The sequence below is a fragment of the Arvicanthis niloticus genome, chromosome 5 (assembly GCF_011762505.2).
Source record: "Arvicanthis niloticus isolate mArvNil1 chromosome 5, mArvNil1.pat.X, whole genome shotgun sequence".
In the NCBI taxonomy this organism is placed as follows: Eukaryota; Metazoa; Chordata; class Mammalia; order Rodentia; family Muridae; genus Arvicanthis; species Arvicanthis niloticus.
In genome coordinates, this window is record NC_047662.1 from 29,889,057 (window position 1) to 29,913,019 (window position 23,963).

The 23,963-nt window shown below is 49.1% G+C and overlaps 1 long non-coding RNA gene across 1 annotated transcript in view; it reads left to right on the plus strand.

Moving 5' to 3' along the window:
- Positions 1-23,963, plus strand: part of LOC143442353 (uncharacterized) — a 137,566-nt gene that overhangs the window by 77,957 nt on the left and 35,646 nt on the right. The window lies entirely within an intron of this gene.

The following is a 23,963-nucleotide window of genomic DNA, read 5'->3' on the forward strand; positions in this document are numbered from 1 at the left end:
ATGCTGTAGAGCTTGATAAGTGCAAGCCTCACTTGAGGCTAGTCTCATTCTGCACGATTCTTCCGCCTTCCACCCCATGGACCCCCAGCATGCTGTGGGCTTGGCACCCTTCAGTTCAAGCCCCCAGGGAACTCTATAAGAGGTGACAAATCAACTTTCTGGGAAACCTTGTAAATCCCTGGCAGCCTCTTGCCCTCCCTTGCAATGGATGGCTTCCAGGCTTTTCTCAGGTACTGAGTCCAAGGCTCCCTTGTTTTTCTACCTGTGAGAGATGAGACCTGAGAGACTGCCTGGGTCCAGGTGGGAGTAAGGGCTCTTGGGAAGGAGCTGGATGCTTCCTTCTGCTCAGCCTGACTATCAGTGAGCACCTGGGCAGGCTCTCATCCAACTCAGGCCACTCTGCAGACGTCCCGGGGCCCTTCCTTTTGCCTAGGTGGCAGGAGACCCCACCCAAACCCCTGGCCAGGGCTAAGACCTTCGCTAACTGCCAGAAGCCATCCCATGAACTCAACAAGGATTGTGGCAGTATCGGCAAGTCCTTTTTTGTCCCCGCAGCATGCACCCGCCCCAGGACAGAGGGGCCTTGGCAGCCTCCAGCCTGGTTATCTGATTTGGGGGCTGATGGGGTTTCTATGGGAAAACAATATGTTAATTTCAGAATGTTCCTGATTAGATGAAAATGATACGGCATCAAAGTTACTTCCTTAATTTATTCAGAAAATAACAAGAGAGAATTCTCTGCTATGATCCTTAATTAAACCAGAGCCTCTACCTCCCAGGCAAAGCAGGCTCTGCACTCCAGGTGTGGGGAACAAAGGCACCCCTGGCCTGAGTCTCCTAGTGGCTGCCCTGGGTCTTCACCTGGTTGGGCTGTTACTTTGCCTGCAGCAGTATTGGCTGAGGTGCAATGAGTGGGGCTCCTCCCATTGCAGGGACCCCTCAAATGTAGAGCCTTCCTGAATCTTGTCAGTCTTCCATACCCTCACCCTGTCAATGACCCAAATCCACAGACTTAGCAGGCAAGGGTTGTTCGAGCTGGAATCCCAGGGCTTCTTTAAGTACTGAACAGCTGTAGAACATGAAAGGTTCTGATGGGTCCAGGCCAGGGTCCTTGTGTATGGAGTGTGGGAGGTATTCTGTAGACTTCCCTCAGTGGCACCAAAAAGGCTTCCCTTGCAACCCTGTAAAAGCTTCCAGGCAAGGTTCTTAGTTCCTCACACCCACTTAGGACAACCCTTTCATCACCGAGACTTTGCTCAGGGGAGGGGGAAGTTGGAGTGAGACAAAACCAAATTGGAATCCATTGCCTCCTGATTGCAATTTCATGGATACAACTTGACCTCTCTGACCTCTCCTCTAAGATCCGGGAATAGGTACCCAGGATTGTTGTGGGGAATGGCCAGAAAGATGAGCAATTTGGAAGCAGGACAAGGGTAGGGGCTGTGTCCCATAATCTTGAGCTGCCGTTCTCTATTTACTCTGATCCAACATTCATTTTCTGTCTTGACTGTGTCTCAGGAGCCTCATCTCTGAAGTATGCTACTCTGTCCTCCATCTTCCAGGACAGGCCACTATATGCTGTGACTACTGGAGAGAGAGGGAGGAAAGAGAGAAACTGAGGATACATAGCCTGTTTCCTCTCTAATTGGTGACATTGTGACCCTAGCTGTGTAGTTCCCCTACCCTAGTACTGTCTCCCTTCCCATGCTTTTTTTGGACCCAAAAGTAACCACAGCTTTCTCCCCATTGATACTAAAGTCTCACTGGATAAATTAAGGAAGTAACCTTATATAACCCTGTCTCATCTTCTCCAAAGTCATTTTCTTCGGCTGATCGAAGTGAGGGAAGAGGACCCCAAAATGCAAAAAAAAAAAGTTACGTTGTGATGGGTAGGAAGGCTGGCACCTGTGTGCATCTGAGTGTGTGTGTGTGTGGGGAGAGGATTGTGAAGGTGATCAAGGGTCAGAGTGATAGGAAATGGGGCATGGATTGGCCAAGCAGGATGGAGACAACAGCCAGCATCCAGCATTTACATAACACTGGATGCCAAGCCTGCTCCAAATTTTTAAATAAACATTCTGTTTTTATTTTCTGTGTATGTGTGTTTGGCCTGCATGTAGTATGTGTAGCATGTATGTGCCTGGTGCCCACAGAGGTCAGAAGAAGGCACTGGATCCCTGGAGTCACAGATAGTTGTGAACAACCATGTAGATGTTGGGAATTGGCCCCAGGTCCTCTGCAAGAACAGCAAATGTTCTTGGTTCCTGATCCATCTCTCCAGCCTCGTGTCCCAAATTTGTTGTGTGTATTAATTATTACAACCCTTGCAACCAACTTCAGACATTATTAGAGCATTTACATTGTCTGAAAGTGAGGCTCGGGTACCAGACAGGACCAAATACTCCAGGCTCATTTGTCTTTTTCTTTCTTTCTTTCTTTCTTTCTTTCTTTCTTTCTTTCTTTCTTTCTGTCTTTTTCTTTCTTTCTTTCTTTCTTTCTTTCTTCCTTCCTTCCTTCCTTCCTTCCTTCCTTTTTGTTTTTGAGACAGCTCAGTCTTTTTTTTTTCTTTCTTGTAGCTCAGTCTGGCCTCAAACTCTCTATATAGCTGAGGATGACCTTGAACTTCTGATCCTTGTGCTGAGGTTTTAAGAGTATACCACCATATCCTAGCTTATGTGGTTCTCGGGATCCAACTTAGGGCTTCATGCGTGCTAGGTAATGTGGATTGAATAAAAATGGCTCCCAAAGGCTCATATATTTCAATGCGTAGTCACCAGGGAGTGGAACTATATGAAAAGATTAGAAGGATCAGGAGGTGTGGCCTTGCTGAAGAAAATGTGTCTCTGGGGGTGGGCTTTGAGGTTTCAAAATCCCATGTCAAGCCCAGTCTCAGTCTCTCTCTCTCTCTCTCTCTCTCTCTCTCTCTCTCTCTCTCTCTCTCTCTTTCTCTCTGCTTGCAGATCAGGATGTAGCTCTTAGACACCGCTCCATTGCCATGTGTGATGCTGTGCTCCTGCCATGATGATAATGGGCTAAACTGTCAGCAAGCCTCCAGTCAAATGCTTTCTTTTATAAGTGTTGCATCGGTCACAGTGTCTTTACAGCAATAGAACAATGATCAGGGCACTAGACAAGTATACTACTGACTGAGCCCCATCCACAGCTTCCCAATCCCAAATCATAACCACTGAGAAGCTCTTCCTCTTGGCTCTGGGTTGAGTGTTTCTGGTCTCATGGTTCTGGGTGGAGTGTTTCTGGTGTCATGGCTGTGGTCTTTTAGCTCTGGGTGGGGTGCCTGTGGTTCCTTGGCTCTGGGTATGATGGCTCTGGTTTCTTGGCTTTGGGTTGAATGTCTCTGGTCTTATGGCTCTGGGTGGGCTGACTGTGGTCTCTTCGCTCTGGGTGGGGTGGCTGTGGTCTTGTACTCATGCTGGGGCCTCCTGGAACCACACTTTCCGACCAGCTTCCTGTTGCTTGCTCTTCATTCTCAGTTGGTCTCTTGAGGGGATGTGAAACTGATTCCTGAAAGCCCAGGCACCATGCAGGTTGTCCTGCCTGTGCCCAACTATGGAGTCACTGAAGGTGCTTGAGGTTGGAAGGTCTGCCTTTCCCGGTGGTTGGTATACGGGATGACAGGGGTGAGACAGTGAGGGTGTGGTATGTCTATAGGATGAGATCTCTCACGGATAGTACAAGAAAGATCATCAAGAGTAGCATGGTCTCCCCGGATGGTCCTCTGACTGCCTATGGACTGGAGTGGGGAGGCCAGTGTGAGGCAGGACAGCGAGCAGAAAGATGCAGCAGCTCCTGGGCAAAAAGTAATACAAATGAACAAATGACACGGCATGACCGCGCCTAGTGGCTGAAGTGGGGATGCAGTCCCAGAGGAACAAGCCCTGGTATTCATGGTGGGCAGAGGGGAAGGAACCCCAGAGAATGACATTTGGGTGACAGGTAAGTAGGTAGATAGCAGATATGATGGTTGGCCCATGGTGCCCAGGACATTGTTATCTAGACACACAACAGACATATTGACATGAAGGTGAGATTTGATTTCCTTTGACATTTTCACTGTTTTAAGCTTCCTTCTTTTTGTATATGTGTGAGTGTGCAAGCACACACGTGTGCACACACATGTGCATAGAATATATGTGGAGGCCAGAGGACAACCTTGGTGTAGTTAGGTGCCACTTACATTTTTCTCTTTCTCTTTTTCTTTTCTTTTCTTTTCTTTTCTTTTCTTTTCTTTGAGACAGGGTCTCTCACTGGCTTGAAGTTTGCCATAGGCTAGGCTGGCTGGCCACAGAGCTCCAGGGGTCTGCCTGTCTCCATCTCTTCACTGCTGGGATTACAAGGGCAGACCACAGTGTTTGGCTTTTAGGTGGGTTCTGGGGATCACAATCAGGCCCTCCTACCTGTAAGGTAAACAGACACCTTGTTATCTCCTCAGCCCCTCTCACCTTTTGTAGTTTTGAGATCAGCTTTTACTCTGTAGCCTAGGCTGACTAGAACTCTCCATGTAGCTCAGGCTAGCCTCAAACTCATGGCAGTCTGCCTTCCTCAGTGTCTTACATGGTAGGATGACAGGATTTTATGCCATTGGGCTGGCTAGGAAAAATTCAGCTAGAGGCATCTTTATTTTTTATGTTCAAATACCACAGAAGTTCCATTCTGCAACGAGAGTTCAAATCCCCCACATTGCCACTTTGTTAGCTGTGTGTTCTCTAGGAAAACCACTCCACATGCTGGGCCTTAGTGTGGTCTGCTGACAGGGCTCACTGTAGCATACACATCCTGTGCAGTGTATAGTGGACCAGCAAAGATGACCCCTGCAGGGGACAGGGGTGGCTCTGTCATATCTCTTTACTTGTCTTCAGAGCCACCTGCCCACAAGCAGGTGACACAGCTGTTCCTTTGGAATTAGAATTGTTAGAAAGGAGGGCTTTCTGGGCCAGGAAGGGGTGTTGTTAACCCTTCTGTATGCCATGGCCTTTTCTCAATCCATAAGGCCCTGCCTTTCCCCTGCGATTCCAGGACAAGATTGCAAAGAACCTATCACTCTTGCCTGGAGATGGGCTTTCCCAGATGGGAGTTGCATTTCTCAGCCTTCCTCTTTGGCCAGGTAGTGTCACCTCAGGCCTTGTCCTGCCAGGGCAGACCTCAGCATGGGGCTGCCTCTGGGCTCACTCACACCGCATTCCAGCCTTTGCATCCTCACCCTGCAAAGTCTCAGCAGGGCTTCTGGACCAGCGCTGGCAGTGCCCATGCTCAGGCCTGCCCTGGGTTGGAGCGAGGAGAAAGAATTCTAAAGCCTTTCTGAGAGGTCAGGGGTCAGACCCCTGGCCTGAGTTTCCTCCTACCCCAACCCCGACTCTGAGAGTTTTCTGACAGCAGTGTGTCTGACTTTGGTGTAGTTTCTGTGGTTTAATAAGCTACAAAACCGACATTATTTTAAGCCAATCTGGATATAGCACAAAAACTCTCACCCCGTCTGTTCTGTGAAACTCAGATACCCTGACGAGAACACAGCTCACAACCAACTAATACAATATTCTACTGGGCGCGCTGTCAGCGAGCCCCACGCGGGCGCCGGCTCCCCGGAGGCCAGCCCAGCCGCCGCACCGCAGGCCCGAGCGGAGAAGCGCGGCCCGGGCGCCGCGCAGGAGGAGGACCCGGGTTGGTGCTTCGTCGGGGCGCCGCGGGTCCTCTCTGCTCGTGGCCAGGGACCGGTCGCACCAGCCCCTCGCTCCCCGCCCCCTGCCCGGGGATGCGGGAGGAGAAGAGAGAGGAGGGGAGGAGAGGCGCGTTCTGGCCTGCTGACAGCAGCTCTACTCCCACAACCCGCATATGTCTGATTCCGAAGCAGGGAAGTGTGTCCAACACACCCAATGCAAAGACAGGTTGTTGAATATTTTTTCTCTCATCACTAAAAAGGATTCCCTGCTGGGTGCAATCAAGATCCATAAACTCGCGGCTCGAGTCGGTGTGAAAGCAGCACTCCAGCCCAGACTCCCTCGCTGGCGCTAAATGCAGGCTCCGGGCGGGCGGGCGGAGATGCGCAGACATCCGCTTGCAGTCTGGCCTTGCGACCGGCAGTTCCCGGCACATTAGGCAGTGCGCTTATTTTGGGCTACGCTTCAGTGGATTAACTTTACAGCGTAAAGTTTCGCGGTGCGGGTATGGTCCCTGTGACGCCCCCACCCCCGGTGCCCCCTCCCTCGACCCTTTTCTGTGCAGAGCCAGGGGCAAGTGCGGCGTCCTGACAGGGTTGTCAGCAGCAAGCAGGGTCAGGCAAGCAGGGCAGGTGGTTCCCTGCTGACCCCTGGTTCCACTGGAGAGGTAAGCAGTTGCTGACCCAGCCTGCATCTGGGCTTGCAAGATACCCAGTGTCCCTGTCCCTTGGTAGACACCAGCTTCCCGACTTGGAAGATCTTGTATCCATCTCTGGTGAGGTTGAGGGGTTGGGTGGGCCGCTGCTTGGGTAGCAAGCTCATGATCCCTCCCCACCCTTCATTGTCCAAATGGAACAGGAGGCTAGGTCACATCTTGGAGACTGGAATACTCCTGGCCATGTAAAGACGTTGTGTCTTCTTTACCTTGTGGGTTGAGCCCTGCCCCCCAAGTTGGGAGACTGAGGCAGTTAGGGAGCATCAGAGTCTCTGCTGGGCTATAGAACGTCGGGGCCGTTGAGTTAGAAGTGTCCCCTCCCATTTCTTTCTGATGTTTGAGAAGGGAAGAGGTCAGAGTTCTTGTGGAAAGACAGGCCCCCTCTCCCCTCCCCCTCTCCACACTTTCCATGACCATCCTCTGGCCTTAAAATTCCTATAGATTACTAAGGGACGATGAAAAGGGTCATCTCAAAACCAATTCTGCTCTCCCTCAGCTCCCCAATGGGGGAGGGGAGGGCATTGTAAACGGTGTATTCCAAATCAGAGTGAGCTTCAGCGGGTAAGCAGGCAGAGGGAGGTGCTCTCTTGTGCTGTGTGATCTATTACATAGAACTTATTCATCCAAAAAGGACCAGTGGTGCTGCCGTGATGCAGGTGCTTAGATACAGCTGGGGGAGACCCAGAGGTCCATGGACAGGTGATAACAGCCCTCCATCCAGCCACCCATTTGCTCATTTCTTAGGGCTGACTGTGGGCCAGGCATAGTGTTTAGGCAGCAAATGAATTTGAATGGAAGGCGAAGTGTAAAGGGCTGGAGAAGGGGGGTGGGGCGGGGGAGTTTTAGAAGACGCTGCTTAGAGGAGGCAGTGCTGCCTGGGTCCTGTCCCTCTGTGAGCCAGTGCTGAGTGAGGGCTGGAAGGACCATCCTGTCTCAAGCCCGTGTCCTTCTGGGCTTCTCAATGCTTGCAAGAGACCCCAGGGAGAATTTTGCCTGAAATGGCATCTCGCACCGGTGCAAAAAACATAAATGAAGGGAAAAGGAAGTGTTGGAAGGTTTGGGGGAACCCTGGACTGAAAAATCCTCTTCTCCTCACTCATGAATCATAAATCATTCTGGTCCCCCCACCCCCACCCCACAGATCAGCACATTGCAAAGACAGGTTGTTGAATATTTCTCTCTCATCAGTAAGAAGGCCTCCCTGCTGGGTGTAATCAAGAACCATAAACCCTCCTTTGCGGTGCTGCAGAGTTGGTGTGAATCCAGCCCCTCTCAGCTGCCCTGATTCAGACAGCTCAGGCCCGGCTGACAGCGCAGGCTGCTCTTCCTGGTGCATTGGAAGAGACCAGAACAAGGAGTGGGGGCTGGGACTCCTCGTGTCCCCACCTTCACAGCTCTATTGTGTCTGGGTGTGTGTGGGAACTCAGGGTACCTCTCCACAAGGTCAGGATGGAGGGAAATTGATGCCTTCAGAGGAGTCTGGGCAGTGAGACACACTGTGAGCAAGCCTTGGCCCTCTCTGTAGGTCCTCAGGTCCCCAGGGAGAGGAGTCAGAATGACTTCTGAGACCTTGTGGGTTGCTTGTTGGTGAGCTTCCTGGTCAGTCGACATGGCTTCGTTCTGGTTTTCAGAATTGTTTGTTTCCAGATGGGAGGGTATAAGGACCTAGTGTTGCCCCCGAGGTCTGGGATGGAGCTGGGAGATGGGAAGATTGACTGGAGAAGACAGAGTTGGGGAGAGGCACCAGGCAAGCTGACTGTTTAGTCAGAAAAGGCATCCTGCTCTTTGGAAACACATTAGCAGAACTAGGTTAGTCTTCAGAACTAGACAGTGCTGGGCAGGAGGCTGTCCTATCTTTCCTTGACTTTCTACCTCCGATGTGACCCTGTCCAGTGTCACCACCACTGCCTGGATGCTTGGCTCAGACCACTTTCCTTCAGTGACTGACGAACTGCCCTCAATATTCCATTCAGAATTAATCCTTGCTGTCAACCATGAAGACACGAGTAATATAGTAAATATAGCATGCATTTCCTTACCTCAGGGGCCTTTGAGTTCACCACCCCTTGCTCTTTATCCACCTCTTTCTAGCAAGTTCCTATGTGCATTTCAGAGACTTGTGGAGAACCTTCCTGATCAGGACCAACTGGGCTTCCTGGGCAATTGTGCAGTCAGGCCTACTATATCATGATCCGCATGTCAGTGAGTCTCCCCCTCCTGCTGGACAGGTGCTTCCCCCTTAGGGCTTGAGCTGAACGATTCTGCTCTGTGTACCCAGAGCCCAGCGCTTACCTTGTTGGGATGAACAACACCTGAATTTTTTTTTTCTTCTTTTTTTTCCCCTCAGGACAGGGTTTCTCTGTGCAGCCCTAGCTACCTTGGGACTCTCTGTAGACCAGGCTGGCCTCGAATTCACAGAGATCCACCTGCCTCTGCCTCCCAAGTGCTGGGATTAAAGGTGTGGGTCACTACCACCTGGCCAAAACCTGAATTTTGATCACCAGGCTTCAGCACCACTCTCTCTGGTCTGTACCTGTTTTTCTGGGTAGGCGAGTATACCCTGGTTTCCATGTACCAATCAACGGTGGGCCTGTCTTTTGAGCTCTGAGGGGGCAGGGTGGCTCTGCTTCCTTTCTGAAAATACAGATTCTAAGTGGGCGTTGCTGAAGCTTATCGGTACTGGATTTGGAGGTTTTGGTGAGGTAGATGGATCATGGTGTCTACAGGGTTGTGCTGTGTAGCTTCCTAGGGAGCCGGGGGTGGGTGCTGAAGGAGTGTTTTCAATGCCGTGCCTTACTGGGGTTGGAGGGGCCTTTCTGCTTCAGCCTGGAAGGTCAGATCTGGTAGTTTTGATCTCAGGGTTGGTACCTAGTGTTGGGCACATAGCTGGTAGGGGGCTCAACTCCTAATGTGTCAAATCCTGTAGATCTCCAGGAGACAAAAGGGCAGTGACAAAAGGGCTTGTGGCTGCCTCCTCTACCTCTCTGGGGAGGCTTGGAGCAGGATCTCAGCCAAAGCGAGGGCTTCCTCTCAGGCAGAGAGCAAGCTGCCCTCCGCCTCTGCAGGAGGGATATTGCCCAGCTTCAGGGCTCCCATAACTCTTTCAAGACAATCACTTTATTTATATGAGTTTGTTTAAAAAAACCCACAGACGATCCACCCAGGGACCCCTCCGACCGCCTCGGCTTGATTCTCTCCTCTCCTGCGAGTCCATAACTCTTAGTCTTTTGATTCTCAGAGTCCTCAAACTATAAAAATCTTATTTCTATAAGGTCTTTTATGGTTACCCAGATAGTCAATAGTGTCATTTTCATTCATATCATTCTGCAAGGAAGTTAGAGGAAACGGAGCAGACAGAGGAGAGCTATAAATAAGGCCCAGCTACACAGGGCCCCAAGCGGGTCCCACCGCGTTCCTTTAAAACTGCTCACGCACAGGATACACGCACTACATACACAAGCACACACAGATATGCACGTGGTGCCCACTCATGCCCAGAGACAGGTGCACACAGGTTCGGCCATGCACGCAGACAATGGCTTTGCCCCTTGGGCAAGGCCTGGGTGCTTGTATGGATGCTGCTTGTATGGATGTGCATGTATTTGTGTGCTAGAGAGAGTACACACACACACACACACACACACACACACACACACGCACACACACACACACACACACACACACACACGCTACATACCCAAGACTTGGTAAGTATTAGAAAGAGAAAAAAGAAAACCCTTTCTGGAATTTGCCTGGCTTTGAAGAGCCGAGAGCAGACAGTAGCACTGGCTGTGGCAAGATGAGGGAGCAAGGCAGGCCAGCCTACAAAACACATTCCAAAGCCATGAAGCACAGGGCTGGGCACTCAGCCACCCATGAGCTCATGTGCTGGGAGCTTCAGAATTCCCACTGACACAGGAGTCTGAGTCCCTCAGCAAGCTCTGGGAATGTTGTGGCCACTCCTCTGGGCCCCTTCTCACAGTTTTGGTGGTGTCTTCTGAGGGCCAGACCCCTCGTTCCTGGAGGACAGCTAAACGAGCTTTTTGATTCCCGACTGGGCCTAGCTGCAACTCCATAGAAGCTGTCTACAGCCTTGGGGCTAATGGTTTTGTCCAGTAGAGAGAGGGGGTGGGGAGGGGGATAAAGTACAGAAGGGGACACCTAGACTGAGTCAGACAAAGATATGGGGACTGATCCAGGTCTGAGGAGGACTTTGAAGTTTTCCTCAGGGGAGCACACTAGGTCTTGGGAGGAGGGTGTTGGGGGAGGGGAAGGGCTGTATGGTCCAGTGGTTAACTCTTATGGTCATTTTTTTATTGGTGGGGTGTGTTTGGCAGGGTTTCTCTGTGTAGCCCTGGCTGTCCTGGGACTCACTCTGTAGACAAGACCGGCCTTGAACTCAGAGATTTGCCTGCCTCTGCCTCTTAAGTGCTGGAATTAAAGGTGTGTATCACCACCTGTTTTTTTTTTTTTAAAGATTTATTTATTTATTATTTATATGAGTACACTGCAGCTGTCTTCAGACACACCAGAAGAAGGTATTGGATCCCATTACAGATGGTTGTGAGCCACCCTGTGGTTGCTGGGAATTGAACTCAGAACCTCTGGAAGAGCAGTCAGTGCTCTTAACCTCTGAGCCATCTCTCCAGCCCTACCTGGTTCTTATTATCCCTTTTTATTTTGATTTTATTTTATAGTATTGGTGTTGGAACCTAGGTCCTTGCATATGTTAGACACATGCCCTATCACCGAGCTACACCTCCAGCCCCAAAGCTGGCTCATTGGTTAAGTGCTTAAAAGACGGACCGGTCACCAAGCAAGATCGCTGAGTTCACACTATTATCGGATACGGAAGCAGACAGACACCCTTCTATCTCTGAACATTTTTACCCCAGGAGGAAGGAGCTCTCTGGCCATTCCTAGTTTGGGAAATTGCAGGTAGACTAGCTACGCTCCTCGGGTTTCCTTAGTTTCCTCATCTGCAAAATGGGGGCAGTGAGTTCTGGCTATTTGCAACACTGTAGGGATACTGATGGGAGGAACTCCACCATGGGAGTACCCAGGAGCTTCTTCAGAAAGCAGTATGTTTAGAGCTTGCAAGAAATATAACCTATCAGGGTTCCTGAGACCCCGAGAAAGCTACACTCTTAGTTTTCTCTCCCCTCCATACTATTTAGCCTCCCCTCCCCTCCCAACACTGAAGTGCTTAGATGGAGCCTGGGGCTCTGAGCTCAAGGGCCTGGAATTTCTCTATTCCTCTCCCCCCTCTTCTACAAGGCAACTATTAATTGTAATTTAAGCTTCCCAAGTTAAAAGCAACGTGTAGATTCAAAGATTCTTTCATGGCAATTACACATCGTTTCTGGCTGCACTTTAGTGCCAGGCTTTTATCTGTTGTTCTGGGGGAATCACTTACCGGCCAGAGCACTGAGCGTCACACAGATTTCTCCCTGATTATGTTTAATGGCAAAAGGAGAGTTAACTCTCCGCCCTCCTGAACGCTGACAGTAGTTCCCCAACTACAGATACAGCAGTTCCCCAGATACAGCAGGGAAGGGCCCGGCACTTGGGAGTTGCAGGCACCTTTATGTTCTAGAGTCATTTGTACAAGGCTTTAAGGGGACTCGAGTGGTTCAGGGCAGAGGGGGGGTGGGTTGTTGATGTTCTAAATGCCAACAGTAGCTAATTGCTTACTCTACACATTCCATAACAATGTGAAGCTACTGGGTTCCAGGCTCTGGGCTGGCATCATCTTCTTAGTCACACTGCAAGGTACTAGATCTTTATGGCCACTCAGACAGACGGACAGACAGATGGACAGACAGACAGACAGATACACACACACACACAAACACACACACACACACACACACACACACACACACACATCCCACGTGGTTCAAGAACACAGCATCTGAGCCGTCATCTCAGTCACAAATGTCTGCTTGAACACCTTTCACTTTTCACACAGAACCTTCTCTGTGCATGTGTTCGCCTGTCCCTCGAATAGTTGAGAGGCCATAGGAACTTGGTGTGAGTCTCAGGACATCATGGGATGGCATTATAGAGTCGGGCCCCTGTGCCCACTTCCACCGTGCCCCTGACACCCATCTGTCATTCCAATTGGAATGGTAGCCTACTTTGTCCCACAGCTGGGTAGCCATCCTGTGCTGTGGGTGTTACTCTGTCAATTTCAACGACAACAGCATTCACATCAGGTCTCCTCTAAACCTTCTTTCTGTCTTGACTGAGGTCTCAGCAAGAACTTCCATGTCAGGACAAGAAAATGTCATGGTCATTCTTGGCTCCTGTGTTCTCTTCACTTCCAGTCATTGGTCAAGCCTACTGGCTGCACTTTAAAAGCTTACCTCTGATCCCCTTTTGTCACTGGTCACTGCCACCCTGGCACATCCTCAGCTGGTTCTCTGCAGTGACTTCCAAGCAGGTGCCCTGCTTCTGCCCTTTGTCTCTATAGAAGTCTGGGGAGGGCTCATTTCAGACCAGGTCCTCTGGAGGGCCTTATAGTGGCCAGCAAGTTCTTATGTGCGCTGTTCTGTGTCATCCCATCTCACTACGGTCCTCTCCTACTCTTCCCCTCCCCCTGCCAGGGATGTTTTCCCACCCGGTTTCCACTTGGGTAACTCCCTTACATCCACCTTCAAGTCTTTGCTCAAATATCACTTCTTAATGAGGTTGTCTTAAATATCTTCTTTGATTTCACAGCCTGCTGCCTTTTGGGGCCCTGCCCTCTGATCCTTCTTCCTCTGCTGATTTTTTTCTTCTTTTCTTGCCCTCCTCTTTCTCCCCTAGAAGATACCCTTCCCATAGCAGGTTGAATGCACAGAGAAAGAGACTGTGATAGAGAAGCTTCCTTGGAGGGAGTGTACTGGGAAAGGCTCTCAGACCTGTGGGAAGGAAGCAGCCCAGGGCAGAGGCATGTGCCATGTGATACAGTTACAGTGAAGGCTGGAGCTGATGCCCAGGGACCTGGGATCCAGGAGAGCTTTCAAAGCAGCTAGGCATTAAGATGTTGCATGGGACATTTGTGATTCTCTACTGACCCGACATTGGATGAAGGCTGCCCTTAGGGAAGGGAGTAGCTGTAGGTGAAGCAGCTCCCTTTTTAGACAGGTTTTGCAGAGACACTCTGATGAATGGCCATCCATCAGCACTCCCAAAACAAGGGAGAGGTGTCTCAGTTCCAAAGTGGGAAACTGGGGCAGACCAGAGAATCCATTATATGTTTAAAATATACAAATGAGTATTGACATATTATATTCATTATTTATTCTTCTCTCCCGCTGTGCAGAGAATTACATGAGGGAAAGACTGTCCATGGCTACTGCTGTATGAGGTTTCTCAAGTGCTTGGGACAGTAGGCTCTCCACAAATGTTTCCTAAATGAATGAATGAGCCGGTTCAATATTCTCTGTCTGTCTCTGTCTGTCTCTGTCTGTCTCTGTCTGTCTCTGTCTCTGTCTCTCTCTCTCTTTCTGGTTTTTCAAGACAGGGTTTCTCTGTATAACAGCCTTGCCTATTCTAGAACTTGCTTTGTAGACCAGGCTGACTTAAAACTCAGATATCCTCCTGCCTCGGCCTCCCAAGTGCTGGGGCTCAAGGCATGTGCCTCTGTGTCTGGCTGCTGGTTCAATCCTCAATGTCCTATTAGCCTCGATCACCACCCTAACTGGAATCTTGGTCCCAGTTCTGACACCAACCAGTTGTACAAACCATAGACAAATGGTTTAGCTCTTTTGGAGCCTTTGCTTCCTCCTCTGAGAAATGGGTAAACAGGCATCTGTCTTACATGGGTTAAAGAGGTGGAATGAGTAAACTTGTAAGTGTGTTTACCTGGTGCTCAATGAAAGTTAGTTGCTGTTGGTGACATCATTCTTACTCCCAGGACTCTGAACAGACTTGAATGTGGAGCTGGGACTCCAGCTGGAGCACCTGAAGTCAATAGGTATACGGGAAGACAGGGTATTCAGATAACTAATCCAATCAGTTTTTGGCTAATGAGGACAGAAATCTGCTTAGCAGCAGCGGATAGCTGGAGTTCTTGCTTCGGGAAAGCTTTGTGTGCACCTGTGTGTGTACATATGTCTGTATACATTATTGCAAATGGGAAAATGCAAATGCAGGCAGTGTTCAAAGATGTATACTCTCTTTGCTTTGAGACAGGGTCTCCCTTTGTAGAACTGGCTGGTCTAGAACTCACTACATAGACCAGGCTGGCTTCGAACTCACAGAGACTTTCCTGCTTTTGCCTCTTGAGTGTGGGCATTGGAGGTGTGTGCCTCTCCCATGCCCGGCAAAGCTGTACTTCTGAAGGACGACTTATCTTAGGCACTGTCTACTTGAGTTGCCATCCATTCTGGAGAATAGAATGGCCCGGAGGCTCATCTTCCCTCCTGCTTCTCCTCCTCCCTTAGCTCTTGCATGAAACTCTTCTCAGACATCATTGAATGAACGTCTCGCTCCCACCATCTTCTGTGACTTCCTGTGGCCAGACCCAGTAGAGCCAGACTTGACCTTAGGAACAATACCAACCACCATCCTCCCTCTTGAGTTCTCTAATGCTGCTTGAGGAGGTTGCTATGGTTTTGTTCCCAGTGATAGCATAGATGGCCCATAGCATCTAGTGGTCTCTTTCCCAGAATTGCCTTTTGGTAAATGGAACTGCCTCTCCTAAAGTTTATGTCCCTCCCTGGAGGCGGTTCCGATTCACTGACTGTTTATTATCACATAATTTGGGTATATCTATAAAGTACCATATCTGTTCTAGAACTTTCCTAGGGATTGCTGTCTGTGATGCATACACACAGGGTTCAAGGACTCACGCAGCCCAGTCTGACTCTCTTTTCTTTTTTACTAATGTCCCTGCTCTCACTCCCCAGTAAATCCTCTGCATACAAATTTCCATCTTTGATCTATTTCTAGGGAACCTGACCTACTACTACAGTTGGTGCTGGGAGTGGTTCCTAGGAAACAGACTCTAAAATGGGAATGTGGAGCTGGATTATCCACCGGCCTGTTGGTAACGAGAGCCCGTCTCTAGTGGGTGGAGGCTCTAATGGCCTCTGAGTGGCTTGTTAAAACTTTTAGCAGTGGTGAAGTAGGGTGGGATACTGGTGGAAGTGGATGTGCTGATGGGCAGCCTCTTTGATATTTGAGCGGCTCAGAGGAGGTAGTGACTACAAAGTCTATAGAATTAGATGATTGTGGCTGGGGGCAAAGACAATGAAAGGCTGAGGCGATGATCCATCAGTATTTTTTAAAAATTAAAAGTTGTTAATTTTATGTGTGTGAGTGTTTCCCCTGCATTTATATCTGTGCGGTGTGTGTGTGTGTGTACAGTGTCAGTGTCCATGGAGGCTAGAAGAGGGTGTTGGATTCCCTAGGACTGGAATTATAGACCATTGAGCCACCATGTCAATTCTGGGAATCGAACCCAGATCCCTCTGGAAGAACAACAAGTGCTCTCAACTGCAGAGCCATCTCTTTAGCCTCTCATCACTAATTCTGTAGTGAGCTGTGAAAATGGGAGGGTTTCCTGGCAACCAGAAAAAGAGAATTTCCCCTACAGCTGGAGGGTGGAAAAATAGATGTAACCCGGGATCAGGTAGAGGATTTCCAGAGAAAACAGAATTCTCAACAGAGAAAGACTGCTATGTTTTGATTTGTCAAGGCTTGGTTGAGAGTCCTGATACCTGGGATACAGACATTTGGATTGACACCCTAGGTCACCTCCTGCCTAGGTGACCTTCACCTTCTTCTTATTAAAGGCTAAGGCTGTCCTGTGTATGCAAATGGTACAAGGGCCTTTGAAGATACCATGCACCATGTAGCAACTGCAGCACAGCCAGGCACCAGGCCAATAACATAGATGAGGTTGCAATATAACCTCACTGCCCAGGAAGAAGAGGATGCGGGACTCAGCAGGTGGTCCCAACAGGAGCAGGGGAGCTAACTTCTCTCTCATTACCAGGATCCCAGCCTCCGGTCTTACCTCACTGGTCCACCTTCCACCTTACTGTCAGAGGAAATCTTTGGAAACAGATGGCTCACTAGTCTCTGCCTTGCTTAGAACTCTTTAGTAGTCCCTGTTGCCTCCGGGAAAACCCACATTTCTCAGCTCGCTGTTGCCTCATCTCTTATCTCGGTTTCCGTGTGTTCTGCTGGCAGTGGCTTTGCTTGTTCTCACGCTGGAGCCTCTCTTTGCTATCGATGTTCCCTTTGCCTGGAAGCTCCCTCTCCTTCCTCCCTTCACAGGGAGCCTCTCTAGTTCATTTCAAGTGCCTTGGGCTCACCTCCAGTAGGGATTGTGTTCTTGTGCCTGCCTTTTTCTCCAGGGGATGCTACCTCTGTCTTTAGCTGCTGAGAATGTCAGTTGCTGGGTGTGCCCAGCCACATCCCTCCATGGAGACCAGGGAAACAGCAGGCAGATACCTTCATTCAAGTGATGGCCTCTCCTGGAACAGCCCGCAGCTAATACTGACTGATGAAGGCACACTCTCCTTTCCTCAGCTTAGGATAATGCTTTGTGGCTGCAAAGTATTCAAAGGTCTGTTCCAGGCCTTTGGTGCAGTTCTAGGGACTTTCTGTTGCTGTAAAGACAACTGTGGCTAAAAGCAACTTGGGGACAAAAAGATTCATTTTATCTTACACAGAAGTGACAGTTCATCAGCTTGAAGCAGAACCCACGGAGGAATGCTGCTCACTGACTTCTCTCATGTTCATGTTCAGCCCCCTTTCTTGTGCAGCCCAGGCCCACCAGCCTAGGGATGATACTTCCCACAGTGGACTTGGTCCTCCTCCAGAAGTTAGCAGTCAAGAAAATGCCTCACCCATATAGCTCACAGGCCAATCTGATGAGGATGATATGTCAACTAGGGTTCCCTCTTCCCAGTTGACTAGTTTGTGCCAAGTTGACAACAACTAACCATCACATGTGCAAGTCCAATTCCAAGTTTCTCAATAAAAATGTTTGATTGACATCCAATGGTTGCACTTGCTTCTAGCCTACAGTCTGATGTTTGAGCACATATGCATATGGTGTACTGATGAAACCATGTAGCATTTCCATGTCTTTATCATTTCCCCATGTTTGTAGCTTTTGAGAGCCTCTCTTCTATCGCTCTCTAAAAGCATGTTACAATGAACTCCCCACACGGTACTATATACCTTTAGAATGTATTCCTTCTGTCTAACTGCAATTGGTACCACCAATCTACTCTTCCACTCTCCTCCCTGCCCTTCCCATCCTCTAGTGACCACTACTCCACACATGATAATCTTTGCTTTTGGCTTTCTTCCTTTCCTTATAGGGATCTCCTGAGTGCACCTCCTGTCCAATTGAACTCATTCTTTGAAATCCCTGTTTCTAAGGCTGTTCCGAAGAGCCTAGTTGTAGAACACCTTTTTGTGTGTTCTTAGATATTCTTTCTCTGAAACTCCGAAGAACATAGACATCAGCTAGTGAGTGATTTTCGTTTTCTGTGACTGTGTAACAAACTGTGCCTTGACAATAGTGGCTTAAGATGATGGGAGTTTTCCTTTCTATTTTATGGGTCGGGTGGGCTCTTCTAGGCAGTTCTGCATTATCTGTTGTGACTAGACTCAGCTGGGGCCTTCTTTGAAGCTGGGGTCAGTGTTTCCCCACTCCCCAGGGCTTCCATCCACACGGTGTCTAATCAATTAACTTCTGGCTCTCTTACACTATGGTCACTTGATTCCCAGAAGGAGAAAGTGGAAGTGACTGTCATCTTAAGGCTTGGTCTTCATTCCTGCCACACACTACTGATGAGAGCATGATAACAGACATGATTTCGAAGGAGGGGACTAGGTTCCACTGTGCAAGAGGAACACCATGATGTCAGGGGAAGACGCGGAGGCTGACCACTGGACACCAACTCCCACAGCATCGTCGTGGGAGCTCCTTGAGAGCTAGGAATCAGTTGTATATCCATTTTCTTCAGTCCAGGTACTTTCAGGGACGGTCAGAGATCTTTGGTGACAGAGTACCAGTTCCACAATTTTTCATGTTAGAATCCTGGGTGCGCACGCACACACACACACACACACACACACACACACACACACACACACACACACAGAGAGAGAGAGAGAGAGAGAGAGAGAGAGAGAGAGAGAGAGAGAGAGAGAGAGAGAGCTCAGTGCAGACAAGCCCTGGCTGTCAGCAGCCTTTAATGGATCCTCTTTAATTCCAAGATAGCATATCCAAATGCTGCCTGGGAGTCTTTCTGGGCATGGGCTCTGCCCCCTGGGGCATGAACGGGCAAATTTTATTCAGCCACATGGTTACACAGGGTCCTGGATCCAAACACAGACTTAATAATTAGGGCTCGTCTCTTCTCTCTCTTGTCATTGTACATTTAGAGCATGTGGAAGTCATTAGTGTTGTTTGTCAAATATTTCTGGCTGTGCACCTGCTGAACACATGGAAGGATTGCACTTCTTGGCCCTCTTGTGGTTGGGTGAAGCCTTGTGATGAATTCTGGCCAATGAGCTGCTCATGGAAGTGCCTCCGTGCCATGCACGGGCATCTAATCGCTTTGTGAAGCCTGCAGAGAGAGCTCTTTCCCTCTGGCCTGGTGCTGGCAAGGCTTCAGATGGTGTCTGCTTCATTAGGCAGTGGGGAAACAAGGGGCAGAGCCCCACCAACTCATGAGGAGCAGGTGACACGGGTGCACGGTCCCAGCTGAGATTAACAGGGGTCTTGTCAGAGTCCCTTGACCTTGACTTTTCTGCTGATGGAAGGGTCCAGAGGATCTGAGCTGTCTGAGCACAGACCTGGAAACGGAGGTGAGCAGAGGCCAGGATTCGGCGCCTACACCCAGTCCACACACTAATAGGTAACTACAGTTACAAGGGCTCCGTGTCCAAACCAAGCTGGGATGGTTTTCAGCAAGGCAGGGCTTTAAGAAAATTCTTGCCACATCTTCTGTTTGGACCCCCCCCCCACCCCCATTTCCTCATTCACTCCCTGGGATTTGAGTCCTTGTCTTAAAAGCAAGTGATTTGAATGCCCAGACATTTGCATATGGGTTTTCCTTCTGTTGCTTTCTTTATTCTAGTTCAGCGGCTCTCTAACTTTAGTGTGCCTAAAAATTTCTGTTTGAGCTGTGTAAACAAACTCATGGATACTGTACTTTGCGAGTGGCTTCAGAGTTTTCCAAGGGCACTTTTGACTTTATGCAATTCCTGTCTCAGGCACTTCCAAATCTGCACCCCCCCCACCCCATCCCCCCATGTGAGATGAGATTCCATTGTTCAAAACCAAAAGAACCTTGCAATTTTTATGAGATGCTGAGAGCACAAGATGCCAGCAGCAGCTGCTCTTAGCCCATTATCCACCCATCACCCAGTCCTGTTGATTTTACACCCACAGTCTAAGCCTCCATCATCCTTTCCCAGGATTCCCAGGGAGAGCTCCTAACTCACTTCTGCTTCTGCCTCTGCTCCTTCCAATCTATTGTCTGCACTGCAGACAGAGTGAGTCCCTCCAACCCCTGGGGTCACATAGCATCTCTGTGCAAACCCCCTCACCTGCCTCTCTTGGTCCAAACAAGGAGGACCAATATCTTTATAGTACTTCTGAGGCCACAGGGTCTGCCCTCACCTGTCTCTCTGGCTTCATGCTCCTGCAGGATCCCCTTTGGTCCCTGTGGTCTGTGCAGACCTTTTACATCATCAATATGTTCCTGTCCCTCCCCCAACGCCACAGAACCTGCTCTACCATCTGTGGGGACTGTGCTTTCTCCACCCTCCTATTTTGTGCTTGGTTAACTCCTACTCATGCTTCAGATGTCAGTTCAAATGTTATGCCTTCAGAGGCGCCTTCAAGCCAGCTCATTCTTCATTTGTTCTCCTAGAATGTGTGGCGTTCCCTTGGAATATGTCTGCCAGCTTGTAACTATGCACTCATTTGTTTGGTTATCCGATGAGCCTGACTCTCCCGTTAGACTGTAAGCTCTAGGAGAGCAGGGCTGGGACTGCCTAGCTGCACTTGGATTCACAGCCCACGCCATATGCATCTATGGCACAGATGATAGTCTGGTGCTGAGACGACACAGTGACTGTGACAGTGGACTGCAGCACTGGTGTCGTTGGTGACAGCTCTCCACTTCTGTGTGGCTCAGGCTGTGGTTTGCTCCAGTTTTTTTTTTTTTTTTTTTTTTTTCTTCGAGACAGGGTTTCTCTGTGTAGTCCTGGCTGTCCTGGAACTCACTCTGTAGACCAGGCTGGCCTCGAACTCAGAAATCCGCCTGCCTCTGCCTCCCAAGTGCTGGGATTAAAGGCGTGCGCCACCACTGCCCGGCTGTTCCAGTTTTTATTTCTGAGTTTTTGAGGCCTGAGAAACTAGGAATTATCCCCAGGTGCAAAATACCAAGCCCTAGAACAGCAGTTCTCAACATGTGGGTCGTGACCCCTTGGGGGGTATGTGTGTCAAACGCCCCTTTCATAGGGGTCACATATCAGATATCTTGCATATCAGATATTTACATTATGATTGATAGCAGTAGCAAAATTAGTTATGAAGTAGCCACATTACAGTTATGCAATAGCCACAAAATTTTATGGTTGGGGGTCACCACAACATGAGGAGGTGTATTAAAGGGTTGTAGCAAGAGGAACATTGAAAACTCCTGACCTAGAGAATAGATAAGACTCATATCCTGTTCTCCAGGTTCTAGTGGAGAAGTTTTTCTTAGACACCATAGTACTCTCTGGCTTGTGCGCTGACAAGCTAGATATACCTGAAGTCTCCAGGGTGAGGAGCTGGACTTGAGGGAATGCATAACATCAGATTGTTGGCTTATTGAGGTTTTAGCGTCTGACCAAAGGTCTCTAAGGGGGTGGGGGCTTACCTTAGGAAGAAAGGACTTTTTTATTTCCCATAGTTCAGGGAGGTGGGTTAATTCTAGGGCGGAAAAGGAAGAGGCCTGAATTGTCTTCCACTTTCTGGGGGGGTTGGACCAGTTAGTTCTGGAGACAGGTGTGAACTAATAGTCAGTTACTGTAACAGAAAAATGTAAACGTTCTGTATAGCTGAAGACAAGTTTAGCTCTTGCTTCCAGGAGTGTTGGTGAGTGGTGGCTTTGCTCCAGGGCAGTAAAGGACCGGCTCCCTCCATGTCACAGTGCACTCATTTTAAATGTATGCTTTCCCCTCCCCTTCCCTTCCATCCCCTTCCCTGTTCTCCCTTCCACGTTTCTTCCCTTCTTCCCTCTCTCTGTCTTTGTCCCTTTCTTTAATTTTTTGACCTGGTCTCACTTTGTAATCCAGGCTAGTTTGAATTCACAATACACCAGCCTCTGCCACTGTGATTACAGATGCCTGCTTACAACTTTGGGTAACATGTGATTCTTCCTTCCTTCCCCTACCATCTCTCTCTCTCTCTGCTCCCCCTCCCTCCCTCTCCCATCCTTCCTTCCTCCCTCCCTCCCTCCCTCCCTCCCTCCCTCCCTCCCTTCCTTCCTTCCTTTCTTCTCTCTCTCTCTCTCTCTCTCTCTCTCTTTCTTTCTTGTCAAGTTTCTCTCATGTAGCCTAAGTGGGCCTTGAACTCACTTTGTAACCAAGAATGACCTTGAATTTCCAATCCTTCTGTCTGCACCTCCCTAGAACTGGGGCCACAGGTGTACATCACTAAACCCAGAACCATACGTTACCACATATGAGTCTGTGTTATGGTTTTTCATTGTCATGTGTGTGTGTTCACATGTTTGTGGGCTTACATGTGTGTAGATATATGTGCACATAGGTGCACACATGTGGAGGCCTGAGGTTGGTGTTGGATCACCCTCATCTGCTTTTCTACTTTATTCATTGAGGCATGGTTTGGAAGTCAAACCCAAGGCTCACTGGTAATGGCTAGTCTTGCAAGCCACCTTGTTCTGGGGATCCTCCAGTCTCTGCCTTCTAAGGCTGCAATTCAAGTTGGCCGTCATACCCTCCCTGTGTTTTATACGAATTCTTGACATCTAAATTCTACTTCTTTTGCTTTCACAGGAAGCACCTTAACCATTGAGCCATCACCCCAGCCCACATATGACTCTGTTTTGTTTTGATTTCTGAGACAGGGTTTCTTTGTACAACAGCCCCACCAGTCCTGGAACTTGCTTTGTAGACCAGGCTGGCCTGGAACTCACAGAGACCCACCTGCCTTTTGAGTGCTGGGATTAAAGGCATGCACCACCACACCTGGCTACACACTTGACTCTTAAGGTCAACATAGAAATGGAGAAACACATTTGAGTCAGGCCAGGTGTCAGCTTAGCTTGATCAAGGGAGTCCAGATTTGGCTCCAGGAAAAAATAGCTTATTCACAGACGAGCTACCTGTGCTGCAGCCATGCAGCAGAGAGAGCTAGGTGGGTGCACCTGAAGGTGAGGGACTTGTGTGGGACTAGGGGTAGGAACCCAAGTATGGATCAGGGTGTCAGCTACTGACATAAGACTACTTTTCTGCTAGGTGGTGGTAGCTCATGCCTTTAATCCTAGCATCCAGAGGCTGAAGCAGGTGGATATCTATTAGTTTGAGGTCAGCCTGGTCTATAGAGTGAGTTCCAGGACAGCCAGGGCTATACAGAGAAACCCTGTCTTGAAACAAAACAGAATATTTTTCTAATAGCTATAGGATCCTTTGTTTACACAGACACTTGCTGCCAGGGCTATAGTCTTACTGGGATGTCCCTATAGGGTTCATTCCTGCAGTAAATTAAAGGTGGTGCTGAAATTACCTTGGTAGAGTATTGATGATCCAATCAGAGGATTTGGGCTGTGGCATGAGACTGGGACAGCCGTGAACTATGTTTTCTCAAAGGGTCTAGAGGACATTCTCATCCCTAAAGTAGCAAGGGGTGCTCTAACCAGGAGTATTCAGTCCTGAAGGGTTCTGCATGGCTCCCTTCTCTGGACAAGGATGGGAGGTAAGAGATATTGGCAGGAAGCTGGGGTCCCGGATGAGAGGGGCAGTGATGGGCTTGAGACTAGCAGAGGCCAGCAGGGAACGGACAGAGGAAAGTGGACTTGGTCATCACATCAAGCGGTAGAGCTACGTAGCAGCTGAGAAACCTTGCTCCCAAGGGTCTCATGCTGATAGCTAGGGTGCTACACATGGGCGCCAGCCATGGCATTGTCTGACTTCTGTCATCATGAGGGAGCTAGAGCAGGGCGGGGGGGTAAAAAGATGGAGGCTTACAGCAGCCTTTCTTATAGAAAAATGGTGACTCTTCACTTGCTTTCCAGATCTGAGCTACCTCTTAGACTGAGTGCTTTGATAGAAAGGGGAGGCCAAGTCTCCCTGAGCAAGCACTTAGAAATGGTGCTTTAAGTATCCACAATAGGCATTCCTCCATTTTTTTTTTTAAGAGGAACTTCACATTCCACACAAGTCATTGCCTGGATTTATGAAACATCCAGATTGCTTTATGACTATGATAATGGGCTGTCTTCATTAGGGTTTCTATTGCCGCGATGAAACACCATGACCAACAGCAACTTGGGGAGGAAAGGGTTTATTTGGCTTACACTCGAAGGCCACAGAGGGACTGT